The sequence below is a fragment of the Anser brachyrhynchus genome (assembly GCF_964034855.1).
Source record: "Anser brachyrhynchus genome assembly, chromosome: 5".
Classification (NCBI taxonomy): Eukaryota; Metazoa; Chordata; class Aves; order Anseriformes; family Anatidae; genus Anser; species Anser brachyrhynchus.
In genome coordinates, this window is record NC_137699.1 from 278,693 (window position 1) to 303,042 (window position 24,350).

The following is a 24,350-nucleotide window of genomic DNA, read 5'->3' on the forward strand; positions in this document are numbered from 1 at the left end:
AGTTCACTCTCTGCACTCACTGCAGTGCATCCCCAGTGGTGCCAGTGCAATCTCTGGGCTCACCGGGGTGCATCCCCAGTGGTGCCAGTGCACTCTCTGGACTCACTGCACTGCATCCCCAGTGGTAACAGTGCACTCTCTGGATCACTGCACTGCATCACCATTGGTGCCAGGGCACTCTCCGGACTCACTGCAGTGCATCCCCAGTGGTGCCAGTGCACTCTTTCGAGTCACTGCACTGCATCCCCAGTGGTGCCAGTGCATTCTCTGGACTCACTGCAGTGCATCCCCATTGGTGCCAGTGCAGTCTCTGGACTCACTGCACTGCATCCCCAGTGGTGCCAGTGCACTCTCTGGACTCACTGCAGTGCATCCCCAGTGGTGCCAGTGCACTCTCTGGACTCACTGCACTGCATCCCCAGTGGTGCCACTGCACTCTCTGGACTCACTGCACTGCATCACCATTGGTGCCAGTGCACTCTCCGGACTCACTGCAGTGCATCCGCAGTGGTGCCAGTGCACTCTTTCGAGTCACTGCACTGCATCCCCATTAAAGCCAGTGCATTCTCTGGACTCATTGCAGTGCATCCCCAGTGGTGCCAGTGCACTCTCTGGACTCACTGCACTGCATTCCCAGTGGTGCCAGTGCACTCCCTGGAATAACTGCAGTGCATCCCCTGTGGTGCCAGTGCACTCTCTTTACTCACAGCACTGCATCACATGTGGAGCCAGTGCACTCTCTGGACTCACTGCACTGCATCCCCAGTGGTGCCAGTGCACTCTCTGAACTCACCGCACTGCATCCCCAGTGGTGTCAGTGCACTCTCTGGACTCACTGCACTGCATCCCCAGTGGTGCCAGTGCACTCTCTGGAGTCACTGCACTGCATCCCCAGTGGTGCCAGTGCACTCTCTGGACTCACTGCAGTGCATCCCCAGTGGTGCCAGGGCACTCTCTGGACTCACTGCACTGCATCCCCTGTGGTCCCAGTGCACTCTCTGCCCTCACTGCAGTGCATCCCCAGTGGTGCCAGTTCACTCTCTGCACTCACTGCAGTGCATCCCCAGTGGTGCCAGTGCAATCTCTGGGCTCACCGGGGTGCATCCCCAGTGGTGCCAGTGCACTCTCTGGACTCACTGCACTGCATCCCCAGTGGTGACAGTGCACTCTCTGGATCACTGCACTGCATCACCATTGGTGCCAGGGCACTCTCCGGACTCACTGCAGTGCATCCCCTGTGGTGCCAGTGCACTCTTTCGTGTCACTGCACTGCATCCCCAGTGGTGCCAGTGCATTCTCTGGACTCACTGCAGTGCATCCCCATTGGTGCCAGTGCAGTCTCTGGAGTCACTGCAGTGCATCCCCAGTGGTGCCAGGGCACTCTCCAGACTCACTGCAGTGCATCCCCAGTGGTGCCAGTGCACTCTTTCGAGTCACTGCACTGCATCCCCAGTGGTGCCACTGCATTCTCTGGACTCACTGCAGTGCATCCCCATTGGTGCCAGTGCATTCTCTGGACTCACTGCACTGCATCCCCAGTGGTGCCAGTGCACTCTCTGGAGTCACTGCACTGCATCCTCAGTGGTGCCAGTGCACTCTCTGGACTCACTGCAGTGCATCCCCAGTGGTGCCAGGGCACTCTCTGGACTCACTGCACTGCATCCCCTGTGGTCCCAGTGCACTCTCTGCCCTCACTGCAGTGCATCCCCAGTGGTGCCAGTTCACTCTCTGCACTCACTGCAGTGCATCCCCAGTGGTGCCAGTGCAATCTCTGGGCTCACCGGGGTGCATCCCCAGTGGTGCCAGTGCACTCTCTGGACTCACTGCACTGCATCCCCAGTGGTAACAGTGCACTCTCTGGATCACTGCACTGCATCACCATTGGTGCCAGGGCACTCTCCGGACTCACTGCAGTGCATCCCCAGTGGTGCCAGTGCACTCTTTCGAGTCACTGCACTGCATCCCCAGTGGTGCCAGTGCATTCTCTGGACTCACTGCAGTGCATCCCCATTGGTGCCAGTGCAGTCTCTGGAGTCACTGCAGTGCATCCCCAGTGGTGCCAGGGCACTCTCCGGACTCACTGCAGTGCATCCCCAGTGGTGCCAGTGCACTCTTTCGAGTCACTGCACTGCATCCCCAGTGGTGCCACTGCATTCTCTGGACTCACTGCAGTGCATCCCCATTGGTGCCAGTGCATTCTCTGGACTCACTGCACTGCATCCCCAGTGGTGCCAGTGCACTCTCTGGAGTCACTGCACTGCATCCTCAGTGGTGCCAGTGCACTCTCTGGAATCACTGCAGTGCATCCCCAGTGGTGCCAGGGCACTCTCTGGACTCACTGCACTGCATCCCCTGTGGTCCCAGTGCACTCTCTGCCCTCACTGCAGTGCATCCCCAGTGGTGCCAGTTCACTCTCTGCACTCACTGCAGTGCATCCCCAGTGGTGCCAGTGCACTCTCTGGACTCACTGCAGTGCATCCCCAGTGGTGCCAGTGCACTCTCTGGACTCACTGCAGTGAATCCCCAGTGGTGCCAGTGCACTCTCCGGACTCACTGGAGTGCATCCCCAGTGGTGCCAGTGCACCCTCTGGACTCACTGCAGTGCATCCCCAGTGGTGCCAGTGCACTCTCTCGAGTCACTGCAGTGCATCCCCAGTGCTGCCTGTACACTCTCTGGACTCACTGCACTGCATCCCCATTGGTGCCAGTGCAATCTCTGGACTCACTGCAGTGCATCCCCAGTGGTGCCAGTGCACTCTCTGGACTCACTGCAGTGCATCCCCAGTGGTGCCAGTGCACTCTCCGGACACACCGGGATGCATCCCCAGTGGTGCCAGTGCACTCCCCGGACTCACCGGGATGCATCCCTAGTGGTGCCAGAGCACTCTCTGGACTCACTGCACTGCATCCCCAGTGGTGCCATTACACTCTCTGGACTCACTGCAGTACATACCCAGTGGTGCCAGTGCACTCTCTGGACTCACTGCACTGCATCCCCAGTGCTGCCAGTGCACTCTCTGGACTCACTGCACTGCATCTCCAGCAGTGCCAGTGCACTCTCTCGACTCATTGCACTGCATACCCAGGGGTGCCAGTGCACTCTCTGGACTCACTGCAGTGCATCCCCAGTGGTGCCAGTGCACTCTCTGGACTGACTGCATTGCATCCCCAGTGGTGCTAGTGCACTCTCTGCACTCACTGCACTGCATCCCCAGTGGTGCCAGTGCACTCTCCGGACTCACCGGGGTGCATCCCCAGTGGTGCCAGTGCACTCTCTGGACTCACTGCAGTGCATCCCCAGTGGTGCCAGGGCACTCTCTGGACTCACTGCACTGCATCTCCAGCAGTGCCAGTGCACTCTCTCGACTCATTGCACTGCATACCCAGGGGTGCCAGTGCACTCTCTGGACTCACGGCAGTGCATCCCCAGTGGTGACAGTGCACTCTCTGGACTCACTGCATTACATCCCCAGTGGTGCCAGTGCACTCTCCGGACTCACTGCACTGCATCCCCAGTGGTGCCAGTGCACCCTCTGGACTCACTGCAGTGCATCCCCAGTGGTGCCAGTGCACTCTCTCGAATCACTGCAGTGCATCCCCAGTGCTGCCAGTACACTCTCTGGACTCACTGCACTGCATCCCCAGTGGTGCCAGTGCAATTTCTGGACTCATCGGGGTGCATCTCCTGTGGTGCCAGTGCACTCTCTGCACTCACTGCACTGCATCCCCAGTGGTGCCAGTGCACTCTCCGGACTCACTGCAGTGCATCCCCAGTGGTGCCAGTGCACTCTCTGGACTCACTGCAGTGCATCCCCAGTGGTGCCAGTGCACTCTCTGGACTCACTGCACTGCATCCCCAGGGGTGCCAGTGCACTCTCTGGAGTCACTGCACTGCATCCCCAGTGGTGCCAGTGCACTCTCTGGACTCACTGCAGTGCATCCCCAGTGGTGCCAGTGCACTCTCCGGACACACCGGGATGCATCCCCAGTGGTGCCAGTGCACTCCCCGGACTCACCGGGATGCATCCCCAGTGGTGCCAGAGCACTCTCTGGACTCACTGCACTGCATCCCGTGTGGTGCCATTGCACTCTCTGGACTCACTGCAGTACATCCCCAGTGGTGCCAGTGCACTCTCTGAACTCACTGCACTGCATCCCCAGTGCTGCCAGTGCACTCTCTGGACTCACTGCAGTGCATCCCCACTGGTGCCAGTGCACTCTCTGGACTCACTGCACTGCATCTCCAGCAGTGCCAGTGCACTCTCTGGACTCACTGCACTGCATCCCCAGTGGTGACAGTGCACTCTCTGGACTCACTGCAGTGCATCCCCAGTGGTGCCAGTGCACTCTCTAGACTCACTGCATTGCATCCCCAGTGGTGCTAGTGCACTCTCTGGACTCACTGCAGTGCATCCCCAGTGGTGCCAGTGCACTCTCTGGACTCACTGCATTGCATCCCCAGTGGTGCTAGTGCACTCTCTGGACTCACTGCAGTGCATCACCTGTGGTGCCAGTGCACTCTCTCGAGTCACTGCACTGCATCCCCAGGGGTGCCAGTGCACTCTCTGGACTCACTGCACTGCATCCCCAGTGGTGCCAGTGCACTCTCCGGACACACCGGGATGCATCCCCATTGGTGCCAGTGCACTCTCCGGAATCACCGGGATGCATCCCCAGTGGTGCCAGTGCACTCTCTGGACTCACTGCACTGCATCCCCAGTGGTGCCATATCACGCTCTGGACTCACTGCAGTACATCCCCAGTGGTGCCAGTGCACTCTCTGGACTCACTGCACTGCATCCCCAGTGGTGCCAGTGCACTCTCTGGACTCACTGCAGTGCATCCCCAGTGGTGCCAGTGCACTCTCTGGACTCACTGCACTGCATCTCCAGCAGTGCCAGTGCACTCTCTGGACTCACTGCACTGCATACCCAGGGGTGCCAGTGCACTCTCTGGACTCACTGCAGTGCATCCCCAGTGGTGCCAGTGAACTCTCTGGACTCACTGCATTGCATCCCCAGTGGTGCTAGTGCACTCTCTGGACTCACTGCAGTGCATCCCCAGTGGTGCCAGTGCACTCTCTGGACTCACTTCACTGCATCCCCAGTGGTGCCAGTGCACTCTCTGGAGTCACTGCATTGCATCCCCAATGGTGCCAGTGCACTCTCTGGACTCACTGCAGTGCTTCCGCACTGGTGCCAGTGCACTCTCTGCACTCACTGCACTGCATCAACAGTGGTGCCTCTGCATTCTCTGGAGTCACTGCACTGCATCCCCAGTGGTGCCAGTGCACTCTCTGGACTCACTGTAGTGCATCCCCAGTGGTGCCAGTGCACTCTCTGGACTCACTGCACTGCATCCCCAGTGGTGCAAGTGCACTCTCTGGACTCACTGCAGTACATCCCTTGTGGTGCCAGTGCACTCCCTGGACTCACTGCAGTGCATCCCTTGTGGTGCCTTTGCACTCTCAGGACTCACTGCACTGAATCCCCAGTGGTGCCAGTGCACTCTCTGGAGTCACAGCACTGCATCAACAGTGGTGCCTCTGCACTCTCTGGAGTCACTGCACTGCATCCCCAGTGGTGCCAGTGCACTCTCTGGACTCACTGTAGTGCATCCCCAGTGGTGCCAGTGCACTCTCTGGACTCACAGCAGTGCAGCTCCAGTTGGTGCCAGTGCACTCTCTGGACTCACTGCACTGCATCCCCAGTGGTGCCAGTACACTCTCTGGTCTCACTGCACTGCATCCCCATTGCTGACAGTGCCCTCTCTGGACTCACTGCACTGCATTCCCAGTGGTGCCAGTGCACTCTCTGGACTCACTGCAGTGCATCCCCTGTGGTGCCTGGGCACTCTCTGCAGACAATGCAGTGCATCCCCAAAGGTGACAGTGCACTCTCTGGACTCACTGTACTGCTCGAGCCGCGGCAGCCGCTCCAGCCGCTTTGGCCCCTCCAGCCTCGGCAGCCGCTCCAGCCGCTCCAGCCGCGGCATCCGCGGCAGCCGGCCCAGCCGCTGCAGCCGCTCCATCCGCGGCATACGCGGCAGCCTCTCCAGCCGCTCCAGCCGCGGCAGCCGCTCCAACCGCGGCAGGCGCTCCAGCCGCGGCATCCGCGGCAGCCGCTCCGGCCGCGGCAGCCGCTCCAACCGCGGCAGCCGCTCCAGCCGTGGCAGCCGATCCACTCGGTAGCGGTTTTCGCGGCTGCCGCGGCTGGAGCGGCTGCCGCGGCTGACGCGGCTGGAGGGGCTACCGCAGCTGGAGCGGCTGAGGCGGCTGGAGCGGATGCCGCGGCTGGAGCAGTGCAGTGAGTCCAGAGACTCAACTGGCACCACTGAGGATGTAGTACAGTGAGTCCAGAGAGTGCACTGCCACCGCAGGGGATGCACTGCAGTTATTCCAGAGAGTGCACTGGAACCACTGGGGATGCAGTTCAGTGAGTCCAGAGAGTGCACTGGCACCACCGGGGATTCAGATACATTCTCACTTCAGTGAGATCCCCAGTAGTGCCAGTGCACTCTCTGGACTCACTGCACTGCATCCCCATTGCTGACAGTGCCCTCTCTGGACTCAGTGCACTGCATCCCCAGTGGTGCCAGTTCACTCTCTGGACTCACTGCAGTGCATCCCCAGAAGTGCCAGTGGCTCTCTGGACTCATTGCACTGCATCACCTGTGGTGCCAGTGTACTGTCTGGACTCACTGCACTGCATCCCCAGTGGTGCCAGTGCACTCTCTGGACTCACTGAAGTGCATCCCCAGTGGAGCCAGTGCTCTCTGTGGACTCACTGCACTGCATCCCCAGTGGTGCCAGTGCACTCTCTGGACTCACTGCACTGAATCCGCAAGGTGCCAGTGCACTCTCTGGACTCACTGCAGTGCATCCCCAGTGGTGCCAGTGCACTCTCTGGACTCACTGCAGTGCATCCCCAGTGGTGACAGTGCACTCTCTGGACTCACGGCACTGCATCCCCAGTGGTGCCACTGCACTCTCTGAAAACACCGGGCTGCAACCGCAGCGGTGTCAGTTCACTCTCTGCACTCACTGCAGTGCATCCCCAGTGGTGCCAGTGCAATCTCTGGACTCACTGCAGTGCATCCCCAGTGGTGCCAGTGCACTCTCTGGACTCACTGCACTGCATCCCCAGTGGTGCCAGTGCATTCTCTGGACTCACTGCACTGCATCCCCAAGGTGCCAGTGCACTCTCTGGACTCACTGCAGTGCATCCCAGTGTGGCAGTGCTCTCTGTGGACTCACTGCAGTGCATCCCCAGTGGTGCCAGTGCACTCTCTGGACTCACTGTAGTGCAACCCCAGTGGTGCCAGTGCAGTCTCTTTACTCCCTGCAGTGCATCCCTAGTGGAGCCAGTGCACTCTTTGGACTCACTGCAGTGCATCCCCAGTGGTGCCAGTGCATTCTCTGGACTCACTGTACTGCATCCCCAGTGGTGCCAGTTGACTCTCTGGGCTCACTGCACTGCTCCAGCCGCGGCATCCACTCCAGCCGCCTCAGCCGCTCCAGCTGCGGTAGCCCCTCCAGCCGCGGCAGACGCTCTAGACGCTCCAGCCGCCGCAGCCGCTCCAGCCGCGGCAGCCGCTAAAGCCGCTACAGAGTGGAGCGGCTGCCACGGCTGGAACGGCTGCCGCGGTTGGAGCGGCTGCCGCGGCTGGAGCGACTGGAGCGGCTGCCGCGGCTGGAGCGCCTGCAGCGGATGGAGCGGCTGCCGCGGCTGGACCGGCTGCCGCGGCTGGAGCGGCTGGAGCGGCTGCCGAGGCTGGAGGGGCTACCGCGGCTGGAGCGGCTGCCGCGGCTCGAGCAATACAGTGAGTCCAGAGAGTGCACTGTCACCTTTGGGGATGCACTGCATTGTCTGCAGAGAGTGCCCTGGCACCACTGGGGATGCAGTGCAGTGAGTCCAGAGAGTGCACTGGCACCACAGGTGATGCAGTGCAGTGAGTCCAGAGAGTGCACTGGCACCACTGGGTATGCACTGCAGTGAGTCCAGAGAGTGCACTGGCACAAAAGGGGATGCACTGCGGTGAGTAAAGAGAATGCACTGGCACCATTGGGGTTGCACTGCAGTGAGTCCAGAGAGTGCACTGGCACCACTGGGGATGCACTGCAGTGAGTCCAGAGAGTGCACAGGCACCACAGGGGATGCACTGCAGTGAGTCCAGAGAGTGCCCTGGCACCACTGGGGATGCAGTGCAGTGAGTCCAGAGAGTGCCCTGGCACCACTGGGATGCAGTGCACTGAGTCCACAGAGTGCACTGGCACCACAGGGGTTACACTGCAGTGAGTCCAGAGAGTGCACTGGCACCACTGGGGATGCACTGCCGTGAGTGTAGAGAGTGCACTGGCACCGCTGCGTTTGCACCCCAGTGTTTTCAGAGAGTGCACTGTCAGCACTGGGGATGCAGTGCAGTGAGTCCAGAGAGTGCACTGGCACCACTGGGGATGCAGTGCAGTGAGTCCAGAGAGTGCACTGGCACCACTGGCGATGCAGTGCAGTGAGTCCAGAGAGTGCACTGGCACCACTGGGGATGCAGTGCAGTGAGTCCACAGAGTGCACTGGCACCACTGGGGATGCAGTGCAGTGAGTCCAGAGAGTGCACTGGCACCACTGGGGATGCAGTGCAGTGAGTCCAGAGAGTGCACTGGCACCACTGGGGACACAGTGCAGTGAGTCCACAGAGGGCACTGGCACCACTGGGGATGAAGTGCAGTGAGTCCAGAGAGTGCCCCGGCACCACTGGGGATGCACTGCAGTGAGTCCAGAGAGTGCATTGGCACCACTGGGGATGCACTGCAGTGACTCCAGAGAGTGCACTGGCACCACTGGGGATGCACTGCAGTGAGTCCAGATGTTAGCCTAGCAACCACATAATCACCAAGTGATTATATGAAGGTGCTTTATTCAGCGCTGGAAGCCGGGGCAGGTGCCCAAATCTGGCTTCAAGTCCCGTTACTTCCCAGCCGTTATTTATACATACAATATTGCGTCAGGTATACATATTCTTTACAGGTTGCAACAGCAGCCTCGCTTTTCATTCTAATTAGCTCCCCTCCCCTTTGCACATGCGTGGCGCACTCTGGTGGTCGTCCAGGTGGTCGTCCAGATGAAGTAAGGAGTCTTCCTCTCCGCTAAACTTTTCACCTTTCTTACTCGACGCATGCTCCCTCCGCTTCTTGGTTCTGCTTCAACTCATTTCATCATTTCCAGGCCCTTATCCAAGGTCAGGTTGTACCTGTTCCCTCCCAGGGTTCCCCTTCAATGATTCTTTTGATTGTTCAATGTACTCCCTAAGTATCCAGTATACATAGATTAATTGATAATGTAAGTACATTTGGCAATGCTTAATTATACTGTAGGTCCCATTACCTAAGAGACATTAGTAAAACATCCATTCGATTCTCCCCAACACTAACACAGAGACTGCACTGGCACCACTGGGGATGCACTGCAGTGAGTGCAGAGAGTGCACTGTCACCACTGGGGATGCAGTGCAGTGAGTCCAGAGAGTGCACTGGCACCACTGGGGATGCAGTGCAGTGAGTCCAGAGAGTGCACTGGCACCACTGGGGATGCACTGCAGTGAGTCCAGAGAGTGCACTGGCACCATTGGGATGCAGTGCAGTGAGTCCAGAGAGTGCACTGGCACCACTGGGGATGCAGTGCAGTGAGTCCAGAGAGTGCACTGGCACCACTGGGGATGCAGTGCAGTGAGTCTAGAGAGTGCACTGGCACCATTGGGGTGCAGTACAGTGAGTCCAGAGAGTGCACTGGCACCACTGGGGATGCACTGCAGTGAGTCCAGAGAGTGCACTGACACCACTGGGGTTGCAAGCAGTGAGTCCAGAGAGTGCACTGGCACCACTGGGGATGCAGTTCAGTGAGTCCAGAGAGTGCACTGGCACCACAGGGGATACACTGCAGTGAGTCCAGAGAGTGCACTGGCACCAAAGGGTATGCAGTGCCGTGAGTGCAGAGAGTGCACTGGCACCGCTGCGGTTGCACCCCGGTGTTTTCAGAGAGTGCAGTGGCACCACTGGGGATGCAGTGCAGTGAGTCCAGAGAGTGCACTGGCACCACGGGGGATGCAGTGCAGTTAGTCCAGAGAGTGCACTGTCACCACTGGGGATGCAGTGCAGTGAGTCCAGAGAGTGCACTGGCACCACTGGGGATGCAGTGCAGTGAGTCCAGAGAGTGCACTGGCACCTGGGGGATACAGTTCAGTGAGTCCAGAGAGTGCACTGGCACAACTGGGGATGCAGTGCAGTGAGTCCAGAGACTACACTGGCACCACTGGAAATGCACTGCAGTGAGTCCAGAGAGTGCACTGGCACCACTGGGGATGCAGTGCAGTGAGTCCAGAGAGTGCACTGGCACCATTGGGGTGCAGTACAGTGAGTCCAGAGAGTGCACTGGCACCACTGGGGATGGACTGCAGTGAGTCCAGAGAGTGCACTGGCACCACTGGGGATGCAGTGCAGTGAGTCCAGAGAGTGCACTGGCACCACTGGGGATGCACTGCAGTGAGTCCAGAGAGTGCACTGGCACCACTGGGGATGCAAGCAGTGAGTCCAGAGAGTGCACTGGCACCACTGGGATGCAGTGCAGTGAGTCCAGAGAGTGCACTGGCACCACTGGGGATACACTGCAGTGAGTCCAGAGAGTGCACTGGCACCACTGGGATGCAGTGCACTGAGTCCACAGAGTGCACTGGCACCACAGGGGATACACTGCAGTGAGTCCAGAGAGTGCACTGGCACCAAAGGGTATGCAGTGCCGTGAGTGCAGAGAGTGCACTGGCACCGCTGCGGTTGCACCCCGGTGTTTTCAGAGAGTGCAGTGGCACCACTGGGGATGCAGTGCAGTGAGTCCAGAGAGTGCACTGGCACCACGGGGGATGCAGTGCAGTGAGTCCAGAGAGTGCACTGTCACCACTGGGGATGCAGTGCAGTGAGTCCAGAGAGTGCACTGGCACCACTGGGGATGCAGTGCAGTGAGTCCAGAGAGTGCACTGGCACCTTGGGGATGCAGTTCAGTGAGTCCAGAGAGTGCACTGGCACAACTGGGGATGCAGTGCAGCGAGTCCAGAGACTACACTGGCACCACTGGAAATGCACTGCAGTGAGTCCAGAGAGTGCACTGACACCACTGGGGATGCAGTGCAGTGAGTCCAGAGAGTGCAGTGGCACCATTGGGGATGCAGTGCAGTGAGTCCAGAGAGTGCACTGGCACCACTGGTGATGCAGTGCAGTGAGTTAAGATAGTACACTGGCGCCACTGTGGATGCACTGCAGTGAGTCCAGAGAGTGCACTGGCACCACTGGGGATGCAGTGCAATGAGTCCTGAGAGCCACTGGCACCACTGGGAATGCAGTGCATTTAGTCCAGAGAGTGAACTGGCACCACTGGGGATGCAGTGCACTGAGTCCAGAGAGGGCACTGTCAGCAATGGGGATGCAGTGCAGTGAGTCCAGAGAGTGCACTGGCACCACTGGGGATGCAGTGCAGTGAGACCAGAGACTTCACAGGCACCACTGGGGATGCAGTGCAGTGAGTCCAGAGAGTGCACTGGCACCACTGGGGATGCAGTGCAGTGAGTGCAGAGAGTGCACTGGCACAAAAGGGGATGCACTGCAGTGAGTCCAGAGAGTGCACTGGCACCACTGGGGATGCAGTGCAGTGAGTCCAGAGAGTGCACTGGCACCACTGGGGATGGACTGCAGTGAGTCCAGAGAGTGCACTGGCACCACTGGGGATGCAGTGCAGTGAGTCCAGAGAGTGCACTGGCACCACTGGGGATGCACTGCAGTGAGTCCAGAGAGTGCACTGGCACCACTGGGGATGCACTGCAGTGAGTCCAGAGAGTGTACTGGCACCACTGGGATGCAGTGCAGTGAGTCCAGAGAGTGCAGTGGCACCACTGGGGATGCACTGCAGTGAGTCCAGAGAGTGCACTGCCACCACTGGGATGCAGTGCACTGAGTCCACAGAGTGCACTGGCACCACAGGGGATACACTGCAGTGAGTCTAGAGAGTGCACTGGCACCACTGGGGATGCAGTGCCGTGAGTGCAGAGAGTGCACTGGCACCACTGCGGTTGCACCCCGGTGCTTTCAGAGAGTGCAGTGGCACCACTGTTGATGCAGTGCGGTGAGTCCAGAGAGTGCACTGGCACCACGGGGGATGCAGTGCAGTGAGTCCAGAGAGTGCACTGGCACCACTGGGGATGCAGTGCAGTGAGTCCAGAGAGTGCACTGGCACCACTGGGGATGCAGTGCAGTGAGTCCAGAGAGTGCACTGGCACCTTGGGGATGCAGTTCAGTGAGTCCAGAGAGTGCACTGGCACAACTGGGGATGCAGTGCAGTGAGTCCAGAGACTACACTGGCACCACTGGAAATGCAGTGCAGTGAGTCCAGAGAGTGCACTGGCACCACTGGGGATGCAGTGCAGTGAGTCCAGAGAGTGCAGTGGCACCATTGGGGATGCAGTGCAGTGAGTCCAGAGAGTGCACTGGCACCACTGGTGATGCAGTGCAGTGAGTTAAGAGAGTACACTGGCGCCACTGTGGATGCACTGCAGTGAGTCCAGAGAGTGCACTGGCACCACTGGGGATGCAGTGCAATGAGTCCTGAGAGCCACTGGCACCACTGGGGATGCAGTGCACTGAGTCCAGAGAGGGCACTGTCAGCAATGGGGATGCAGTGCAGTGAGTCCAGAGAGTGCACTGGCACCACTGGGGATGCAGTGCAGTGAGTCCAGAGAGTGCACAGGCACCACTGGGGATGCACTGCAGTGAGTCCAGAGAGTGCACTGGCACCACTGGGGATGCAGTGCAGTGAGTGCAGAGAGTGCACTGGCACAAAAGGGGATGCACTGCAGTGAGTCCAGAGAGTGCACTGGCACCACTGGGGATGCACTGCAGTGAGTCCAGAGAGTGCACTGGCACCACTGGGGATGCAGTGCAGTGAGTCCAGAGAGTGCACTGGCACCACTGGGGATGTAGTGCACTGAGTCCACAGAGGGCACTGGCACCACTGGGGATGCAGTGTAGTGAGTCCAGAGAGTACAGTGGCACCACTGGGGATGCAGTGCAGTGAGTCCAAAGAGTGCACTGGCACCATTGGGGATGCACTGCAGTGAGTCCAGAGACTTCACAGGCACCACTGGGGATGCAGTGCAGTGAGTCCAGAGAGTGCCCTGGCACCTATGGGAATGCAGTGAGTCCAGACAGTGCACTGGCACCACTGGGGATGCACTGCAGTGAGTCCAGAGAGTGCACTGGCACCACTGGGGATGCACTGCAGTGAGTGCAGAGAGTGCACTGTCACCACTGGGGATGCAGTGCAGTGAGTCCAGAGAGTGCACTGGCACCACTGGGGATGCAGTGCAGTGAGTCCAGAGAGTGCACTGGCACCACTGGGGATGCACTGCAGTGAGTCCAGAGAGTGCACTGGCACCATTGGGATGCAGTGCAGTGAGTCCAGAGAGTGCACTGGCACCACTGGGGATGCAGTGCAGTGAGTCCAGAGAGTGCACTGGCACCACTGGGATGCAGTGCACTGAGTCCACAGAGTGCACTGGCACCACAGGGGATACACTGCAGTGAGTCCAGAGAGTGCACTGGCACCACTGGGGATGCAGTGCAGTGAGTCCAGAGAGTGCACTGTCACCACTGGGGATGCAGTGCAGTGAGTCCAGAGAGTGCACTGGCACCACTGGGGATGCAGTGCAGTGAGTCCAGAGAGTCCACTGGCACCTTGGGGATGCAGTTCAGTGAGTCCAGAGAGTGCACTGGCACCACTGGTGATGCAGTGCAGTGAGTCCACAGAGTACACTGGCACCACTGGTGGTGCAGTGCAGTGAGTACAGAGAGTGCACTGGCACCACTGGGGATGCAGTGCAGTGAGTCCAGAGAGTGCACTGGCACCACAGGGGATGCAGTGCCGTGAGTGCAGAGAGTGCACTGGCACCACTGGGGATGCACTGCAGTGAGTCCAGAGGGTACACTGGCGCCACTGTGGATGCACTGCAGTGAGTCCAGAGAGTGCACTGGCACCACTGGTGATGCAGTGCAATGAGTCCAGAGAGCCACTGGCACCACTGGGGATGCAGTGCATTTAGTCCAGAGAGGGCACTGGCACCACTGGGGATGCAGTGCAGTGAGACCAGAGACTTCACAGGCACCACTGGGGATGCAGTGCAGTGAGTGCAGAGAGTGCACTGGCACCACTGGGGATGCAGTGCAGTGAGTGCAGAGAGTGCACTGGCACAAAAGGGAATGCACTGCAGTGAGTCCAGAGAGTGCACTGGCACCACTGGGGATGCAGTGCAGTGAGTCCAGAGAGTGCACTGGCACCACTGGGGATGCACTGCAGTGAGTCCAGAGCGTGCACTGGCACCACTGGGGATGCAGTCCACTGAGTCCAGAGAGTACACTGGCACCACTGGGGATGCAGTGCAGTGAGTCCAGAGAGTGCACTGTCAGCACTGGGGATGCACTGCAGTGAGTCCAGAGAGTGCACTGGCACCAACTGTAGCTGCACTGCTGTGAGTCCTGAGATTGCACTGGCACCACTGGGGATGCACTGCAGTGAGTCCAGAGACTTCACAGGCACCACTGGGGATGCAGTGCAGTGAGTCCAGAGAGTGCACTGGCACCACTGGGGATGCAGTGCAGTGAGTCCAGAGAGTGCATTGGTACGATTGGGGATGCACTGCAGTGAGTCCAGAGAGTGCACTGGCACCACTGGGTATGCACTGCAGTGAGTCCAGAGAGTACACTGGCACCACTGGGGATGCAATGCAGTGAGTCCAGAGAGTGCACTGGCACCACTGGGGATGCACTGCAGTAAGTCCAGGGAGTGCACTGGCACCACTGGGGATGCACTGCAGTGACTCCAGAGAGTGCACTGGCACCACTGGGGATGCACTGCAGTGAGTCCAGATGTTAGCCTAGCAACCACATAATCACCAAGTGATTATATGAAGGTGCTTTATTCAGCGCTGGAAGCCGGGGCAGGTGCCCAAATCTGGCTTCAAGTCCCGTTACTTCCCAGCCATTATTTATACATACAATATTGCGTCAGGTATACATATTCATTACAGGTTGCAACAGCAGCCTCGCTTTTCATTCTAATTAGCTCCCCTCCCCTTTGCACATGCGTGGCGCACTCTGGTGGTCGTCCAGGTGGTCGTGCAGATGAAGTAAGGAGTCTTCCTCTCCGCTAAACTTTTCACCTTTCTTACTCGACGCATGCTCCCTCCGCTTCTTGGTTCTGCTTCAACTCATTTCATCATTTCCAGGCCCTTATCCAAGGTCAGGTTGTACCTGTTCCCTCCCAAGGTTCCCCTTCAATGATTCTTTTGATTGTTCAATGTACTCCCTAACTATCCAGTATACATAGATTAATTGATAATGTAAGTACATTTGGCAATGCTTAATTATACTGTAGGTCCCATTACCTAAGAGACATTAGTAAAACATCCATTCGATTCTCCCCAACACTAACACAGAGACTGCACTGGCACCACTGGGGATGCACCCCGGCAAGTCCAGAGAGTGCACTGGCACCACTGGGGATGCAGTGCAGTGAGTCCAGAGAGTGCACTGGCACCACTGGGGATGCAGTGCAGTGAGTCCAGAGAGTGCACTGGCACCACTGGGGATGCACTGCCGTGAGTCCAGAGAGTGCACTGGCACCACTGGGGATGCACTGCAGTGAGTCCAGAGAGTGCACTGGCACCAATGGGGATGCAGTGCAGTGAGTCCAGAGAGTCCACTGGCACCTTGGGGATGCAGTTCAGTGAGTCCAGAGAGTGCACTGGCACCACTGGGGATGCAGTGCAGTGAGTCCAGAGAGTGCACTGTCACCACTGGGGATGCAGTGCAGTGAGTCCAGAGAGTGCACTGGCACCACTGGGGATGCAGTGCAGTGAGTCCAGAGAGTCCACTGGCACCTTGGGGATGCAGTTCAGTGAGTCCAGAGAGTGCACTGGCACCACTGGGGATGCAGTGCAGTGAGTCCACAGAGTACACTGGCACCACTGGGGATGCAGTGCAGTGAGTCCAGAGAGTGCACTGGCACCACAGGGGATGCAGTGCCGTGATTGCAGAGAGTGCACTGGCACCACTGGGGATGCACTGCAGTGAGTCCAGAGGGTACACTGGCGCCACTGTGGATGCACTGCAGTGAGTCCAGAGAGTGCACTGGCACCACTGGTGATGCAGTGCAATGAGTCCAGAGAGCCACTGGCACCACTGGGGATGCAGTGCATTTAGTCCAGAGAGTGAACTGGCACCACTGGGGATGCAGTGCACTGAGTCCAGAGAGGGCACTGTCAGCAATGGGGATGCAGTGCAGTGAGTCCAGAGAGTGCACTGGCACCACTGGGGATGCAGTGCAGTGACTCCAGAGGGTGCACTGGCACCACTGGGGATGCACTCCAGTGAGTCCGGAGAGTGCACTGGCACCACTGGGGATGTAATGCAGTGAGTCCAGAGAGTGCACTGGCACCACTGGAGATGCACTGCAGTGAGTCCAGAGAGTGCACTGGCACCATAGGGGATGCAGTGCAGTGAGTCCAGAGAGTGCACTGGCACCACTGGGGATGCAGTGCAGTGAGTGCAGAGAGTGCACTGGCACCACTGGGGATGCACTGCAGTGAGTCCAGAGAGTGCACTGGCACCACTGGGGATGCACCCCGGTGAGTCCAGAGATTGCACTGGCACCACTGGGGTTGCACCCCGGTGAGTGCAGAGAGTGCACTGGCACCAACTGTAGCTGCACTGCTGTGAGTCCTGAGATTGCACTGGCACCACTGGGGATGCACTGCAGTGAGTCCAGAGACTTCACAGGCACCACTGGGGATGCAGTGCAGTGAGTCCAGAGAGTGCACTTGCACCACTGGGGATGCAGTGCAGTGAGTCCAGAGAGTGCATTGGTACGATTGGGGATGCACTGCAGTGAGTCCAGAGAGTGCACTGACACCACTGGGTATGCACTGCAGTGAGTCCAGAGAGTGCACTGGCACCACTGGGGATGCAATGCAGTGAGTCCAGAGAGTGCACTGGCACCACTGGGGATGCACTGCAGTGAGTCCAGGGAGTGCACTGGCACCACTGGGGATGCACTGCAGTGACTCCAGAGAGTGCACTGGCACCACTGGGGATGCACTGCAGTGAGTCCAGATGTTAGCCTAGCAACCACATAATCACCAAGTGATTATATGAAGGTGCTTTATTCAGCGCTGGAAGCCGGGGCAGGTGCCCAAATCTGGCTTCAAGTCCCGTTACTTCCCAGCCATTATTTATACATACAATATTGCGTCAGGTATACATATTCATTACAGGTTGCAACAGCAGCCTCGCTTTTCATTCTAATTAGCTCCCCTCCCCTTTGCACATGCGTGGCGCACTCTGGTGGTCGTCCAGGTGGTCGTGCAGATGAAGTAAGGAGTCTTCCTCTCCGCTAAACTTTTCACCTTTCTTACTCGACGCATGCTCCCTCCGCTTCTTGGTTCTGCTTCAACTCATTTCATCATTTCCAGGCCCTTATCCAAGGTCAGGTTGTACCTGTTCCCTCCCAAGGTTCCCCTTCAATGATTCTTTTGATTGTTCAATGTACTCCCTAACTATCCAGTATACATAGATTAATTGATAATGTAAGTACATTTGGCAATGCTTAATTATACTGTAGGTCCCATTACCTAAGAGACATTAGTAAAACATCCATTCGATTCTCCCCAACACTAACACAGAGACTGCACTGGCACCACTGGGGATGCACCCCGGCAAGTCCAGAGAGTGCACTGGCACCACTGGGGATGCAGTGCAGTGAGTCCAGAGAGTGCACTGGCACCACTGGGGATGCAGTGCAGTGAGTCCAGAGAGTGCACTGGCACCACTGGGGATGCACTGCCGTGAGTCCAGAGAGTGCACTGGCACCACTGGGGATGCACTGCAGTGAGTCCAGAGAGTGCACTGGCACCAATGGGGATGCAGTGCAGTGAGTCCAGAGTGTGCACTGGCACCACTGGGGATGCAGTGCAGTGAGTCCAGAGAGTGCACTGGCACCACTGTTGATGCAGTGCAGTGAGTGCAGAGAGTGCACTGGCAACACTGGGGATGCAGTGCAGTGAGTCCAGAGAGTGCACTGGCACCACTGTGGATGCACTGCAGTGAGTGCAGAGAGTGCACTGGCACCACTGGGGATGCACCCCGGTGAGTCCAGAGAGTGCACTGGCACCACTGGGGATGCACCCCGGCAAGTCCATAGAGTGCACTGTCACCACTGGGGTTGCAGTGCAGTGAGTCCAGAGAGTGCACTGGCCCCACTGTGGATGCAGTGCAGTGAGTCCAGAGAGTGCACTGGCACCACTGGGGATGCACTGCCGTGAGTCCAGAGAGTGCCCCGGCACCACTGGGGATGCAGTGCAGTGAGTCCAGAGAGTGCAGTGGCACCACTGGGGATGAAGTGCAGTGAGTCCAAAGAGTGCACTGGCACCATTGGGGATGCACTGCAGTGAGTCCAGAGAGTGCACTGGCACCACTGGGGATGCAGTGCAGTGAGTCCAGAGAGTGCAGTGGCCCAACTGGGGATGCAGTGCAGTGAGTCCAGAGAGTGCACTGGCACCACTGGGGATGCAGTGCAGTGAGTCCAGAGAGTGTACTGGCACCACTGGGGATGCACTGCAGTGAGTCCAGAGAGGCCACTGGCACCACTGGGGATGCAGTGCAGTGAGTCCAGAGAGTGCACTGGCATCACTGGGGATGCAGTGCAGTGAGTCCAGAGTGCACTGGCACCACTGGGGATGCAGTGCAGTGAATCAAGAGAGGTCACTGGCACCACTGGGGATGCACCCCGGTGAGTCCAGAGAGTGCACTGGCACCACTGGGGATGCACCCCGGCAAGTCCAGAGAGTGCACTGTCACCACTGGGGATGCAGTGCAGTGAGTCCAGAGAGTGCACTGGCACCACTGGGGATGCAGTGCAGTGAGTCCAGAGAGTGCACTGGTACCACTGGGGATGCACCCCGGTGAGTCCAGAGAGTGCACTGGCACCACTGGAGATGCACTGCAGTGAGTCCAGAGAGTGCACTGGCACTACTGGGGATGCAGTGCAATGAGTCCAGAGAGTGCACTGGCACCACTGGGGATGCAGTGCAGTGAGACCACAGATTGCAGTGGCACCACTGGGAATGGAGTGCAGCGAGTCCAGAGAGGGCACTGGTACGATTGGGGATGCAGTGCAGTGAGTCTAGAGAGTGCACTGGCACCACTGGGGATGCAATGCAGTGAGTCCTGAGAGTGCACTGGCACCAATAGGATGCAGCGCAGTGAGTCCAGAGAGTGCACTGGCACCACTGGGGATGCAGCGCAGTGAGTCCAGAGAGTGTACTGGCACCACTGGGGATGCAGTGCAGTGAGTCCAGAGAGTGCACTGGCACCACTGGGGATGCACTCGGGTGAGTCCAGAGAGTGCACTGGTACTACTGGGGATGCACTCGGGTGAGTCCAGAGAGTGCACTGGCACCACAGGGGATGCAGTGCAGTGAGTCCAGAGAGTGCACTGGCACCACTGGGGATGCAACCCCCTGAGTCCAGAGAGTGCACTGGCACCACTGCGGATGCACACCGGCAAGTCCAGAGAGTGCACTCTCTGGACTCACTGACGTGCATCCCCAGTGCACTAGCACCACTGGGGATGCACCCCGGCAAGTCCAGAGAATGCACTCTCTGGACTCACTGACGTGCATCCCCAGTGGTGCCATTGCACTCTCTGGACTCACTGCACTGCATCCCCAGTGGTGCCAGTGCACTCTCTGGACTCACTGCAGTGCATCGCCAGTGGTGCCAGTGCACTCTCTGGACTCACTGCACTGCATCGCCAGTGGTGCCAGTGCACTCACTGGACTCACTGTACTGCATCACCAGTGGTGCCAGTGCACTCTCTGGACTCACTGCACTGCATCCCCAGTGGTGCCAGTGCACTCTCTGGACTCACTGCACTGCATCCCAGTGGTGCCAGTGCACTCTCTGGACTCACTGCACTGCATCCCCAGTGGTGCCAGTGCACTCTCTGGACTCACTGCACTGCATCCCCAGTGGTGCCAGTGCACTCTCTGGACTCACTGCACTGCATCGCCAGTGGTGCCAGTGCACTCTCTGGACTCACTGCACTGCATCCCCAGTGGTGCCAGTGCACTCTCTGGACTCACCAGGGTGCATCCCCAGTGGTGCCAGTGCACTCTCTGGACCCACTGCAGTGCATCCCCACTGGTGCCAGTGCACTCTCTGGACTCAGAGCACTCCATCCCCACTGGTGCCAGTCCACTCTCTGGACTCACTGCACTGCATCCCCAGTGGTGCCAGTGCACTCTCTGGAGTCACTGCACTGCATCCCCAGTGGTGCCAGTGCACTCTCTGGACTCACTGCACTGCATCCCCAGTGGTGCCAGTGCACTCTCTGGACTCACTGCAGTGCATCCCCAGTGGTGCCAGTGCACTCTCTGGACTCACTGCACTGCATTCCCAGTGGTGCCACTGCACTCTCTGGAATCACTGCAGTGCATCCCCTGTGGTGCCAGTGCACTCTCTGTACTCACTGCACTGCATCACATGTGGTGCCAGTGCACTCTCTGGACTCACTGCACTGCATCCCCAGTGGTGCCAGTGCACTCTCTGAACTCACCGCACTGCATCCCCAGTGGTGTCAGTGCACTCTCTGGACTCACTGCACTGCATCCCCAGTGGTGCCAGTGCACTCTCTGGACTCACCGCATTGCATCCCCAGTGGTGCCAGTGCACTCTCTGGACTCACTGCACTGCATCCTCAGTGGTGCCAGTGCACTCTCTGGACTCACTGCACTGCATCCCCAGTGGTGCCAGGGCACTCTCTGGACTCACTGCACTGCATCCCCTGTGGTCCCAGTGCACTCTCTGCCCTCACTGCAGTGCATCCCCAGTGGTGCAAGTGCACTCTCTGCACTCACTGCAGTGCATCCCCAGTGGTGCCAGTGCAATCTCTGGGCTCACCGGGGTACATCCCCAGTGGTGCCAGTGCACTCTCTGGACTCACTGCACTGCATCCCCAGTGGTGACAGTGCACTCTCTGGACTCACTGCACTGCATCCCCAGTGGTGCCAGTTCACTCTCTGCACTCACTGCACTGCATCCCCAGTGGTGCCAGTGCACTCTCTGGACTCACTGCACTGCATCCCCAGTGGTGCCAGTGCACTCTCTGGACTCACTGCAGTGCATCCCCAGTGGTGCCAGTGCACTCTCTGGACTCACTGCAGTGCATCCCCAGTAGTGCCAGTGCACTCTCTGGACTCACTGCGCTGCATCCCCAGTGGTGCCAGTGCACTCTCTGGACTCACTGCACTGCATCCCCAGTGGTGCCAGTGCACTCTCTGCACTCACTGCACTGCATCCCCAGTGGTGCCAGGGCACTCTCCGGACTCACTGCAGTGCATCCGCAGTGGTGCCAGTGCACTCTTTTGAGTCACTGCAGTGCATCCCCAGTGGTGCCAGTGCACTCTCTGGACTCACTGCAGTGCATCCCCAGTGGTGCCAGTGCACTCTCTGGACTCACTGCAGTGCATCCCCAGTGGTGCCAGTGCAATATCTGGACTCACTGCACTGCATCCCCAGTGGTGCCAGTGCACTCTCCGGAATCACTGCACTGCATCCCCAGTGGTGTCAGTGCACTCTCTGGACTCACTGCAGTGCATCCCCAGTGGTGCCAGTGCACTCTCTGGACTCACTGCATTGCATCACCAGTGGTGCCAGTGCACTCTCTGGACTCACTGCACTGCATCCCCAGTGGTGCCAGTGCACTCTCTGGAGTCACTGCACTGCATCCCCAGTGGTGTCAGTGCACTCTCTGGACTCACTGCAGTGCATCCCCAAGGTGCCAGTGCACTCTCTGGACTCACTGCATTGCATCACCAGTGGTGCCAGTGCACTCTCTGGACTCACTGCACTGCATCCCCAGTGGTGCCAGTGCACTCTCTGGAGTCACTGCACTGCATCCCCAGTGGTGCCTGTGCAGTCTCTGGACTCACTACAGTTCATCCGAGTGGAGCCAGTGCACTCTCTGGACTCACTGCACTGCATCCCCAGTGGTGCCAGTGCACTCTCTGGACTCAGTGCACTCCATCCCCACTGGTGCCAGTCCACTCTCTGGACTCACTGCACTGCATCCCCAGTGGTGCCAGTGGACTCTCTGCACTCATGCACTGCATCCCCAGTGGTGCCAGTGCACTCTTTGGACTCACTGCACTGCATGAACAGTGGTGCCAGTGCACTCTCTGGACTCACTGCACTGCATCCCCAGTGGTGCCAGTGTAGTCTCTGGACTCACTGTAGTGCATCCCCAGTGGTGCCAGTGCAATCTCAGGACTCACTGCAGTGCAGCTCCAGTTGGTGCCAGTGCAGTCTCTGGACTCACTGCACTGCATCCCCAGTGGTGCCAGTGCACTCTCTGGACTCACTGCAGTGCATCCCCAGTGGTGCCAGTGCACTCTCTGGAGTCACTGCAGTGTATCCCCAGTGGTGCCAGTGCACTCTCTGGACTCACTGAACTGCATCCTCAGTGGTGCCAGAGCACTCTCTGGACTCACTGCAGTGCATCCCCAGTGCTGCCAGTGCACTCTCTGGACTCACTGCACTGCATCCCCAGTGGTGCCAGTGCACTCTCTGGACTCACTGCACTGCATCACCAGTGGTGCCAGTGCACTCTCTGTACTCAGTGCACTGCATCCCCAGTGGTGCCAGTGCACTCTCTGGACTCACTGCATTGCATCCCCAGTGGTGCCAGTGCACTCTCTGGACTCACTGCACTGCATCCCCAGTGGTGCCAGTGCACTCTCTGGACTCACTGCACTGCATCACCATTGGTGCCAGGGCACTCTCCGGACTCACTGCAGTGCATCCGCAGTGGTGCCAGTGCACTCTTTCGAGTCACTGCAGTGCATCCCCAGTGGTGCCAGTGCACTCTCTGGACTCACTGCAGTGCATCCCCAGTGGTGCCAGTGCACTCTCTGGACTCACAGCACTGCATCCACAGTGGTGCCAGTGCACTCTCTGGAGTCACAGCACTGCATCAACAGTGGTGCCTCTGCACTCTCTGGAGTCACTGCACTGCATCCCCAGTGGTGCCAGTGCACTCTCTGGACTCACTGCAGTGCATCCCCAGTGGTGCCAGTGCACTCTCTGGACTCACTGCAGTGCATCCCCAGTGGTGCCAGTGCACTCTCTGGACTCACTGCAGTGCATCCCAAGTGGTGCCAGTGCACTCTCTGGACTCACTGCACTGCATCCCCAGTGGTGCCAGTGCATTCTCCGGAATCACTGCAGTGCATCCCCAGTGGTGCCAGTGCACTCTCTGGACTCACTGCACTGCATCCACAGTGGTGCCAGTGCACTCTCTGGACTCACTGCATTGCATCCCCAGTGGTGCCAGTGCACTCTATGGACTCACTGCACTGCATCCCCAGTGGTGCCAGTGCACTCTCTGGACTCACTGCAGTGCATCCCCACTGGTGCCAGTGCACTCTCTGGACTCACTGCAGTGCATCCCCAGTGGTGCCAGTGTAATCTCTGGGCTCACCGGGGTGCATCCCCACTGGTGCCAGTGCACTCTCTGGACTCACTGCACTGCATCCCCAGTGGTGCCAGTGCACTCTCTGGACTCACTGCACTGCATCCCCAGTGGTGTCACTGCACTCTCAGGACTCACTGCACTGCATCCCCAGTGGTGCCAGTGCACTCTCCGGACTCACTGCAGTGCATCCCCAGTGGTGCCAGTGCACTCTTTCGAGTCACTGCAGTGCATCCCCAGTGGTGCCAGTGCACTCTCTGGACTCACTGCACTGCATCCCCAGTGGTGCCAGTGCACTCTCTGGAATCACTGCAGTGCATCCCCAGTGGTGCCAGTGCACTCTCTGGACTCACTGCACTGCATCCCCAGTGGTGCCAGTGCACTCTCTGGACTCACTGCATTGCATCCCCAGTGGTGCCAGTGCACTCTCTGGACTCACTGCACTGCATCCCCAGTGGTGCCACTGCACTCTCTGGACTCACTGCACTGCATCACCATTGGTGCCAGTGCACTCTCCGGACTCACTGCAGTGCATCCGCATTGGTGCCAGTGCACTCTTTTGAGTCACTGCAGTGCATCCCCAGTGGTGCCAGTGCACTCTCTGGACTCACTGCAGTGCATCCCCAGTGGTGCCAGTGCATTCTCTGCACTCACTGCACTGCATCACCAGTGGTGCCAGTGCACTCTCTGGACTCACTGCAGTGCATCCCCAGTGGTGCCAGTGCACTCTCTGCA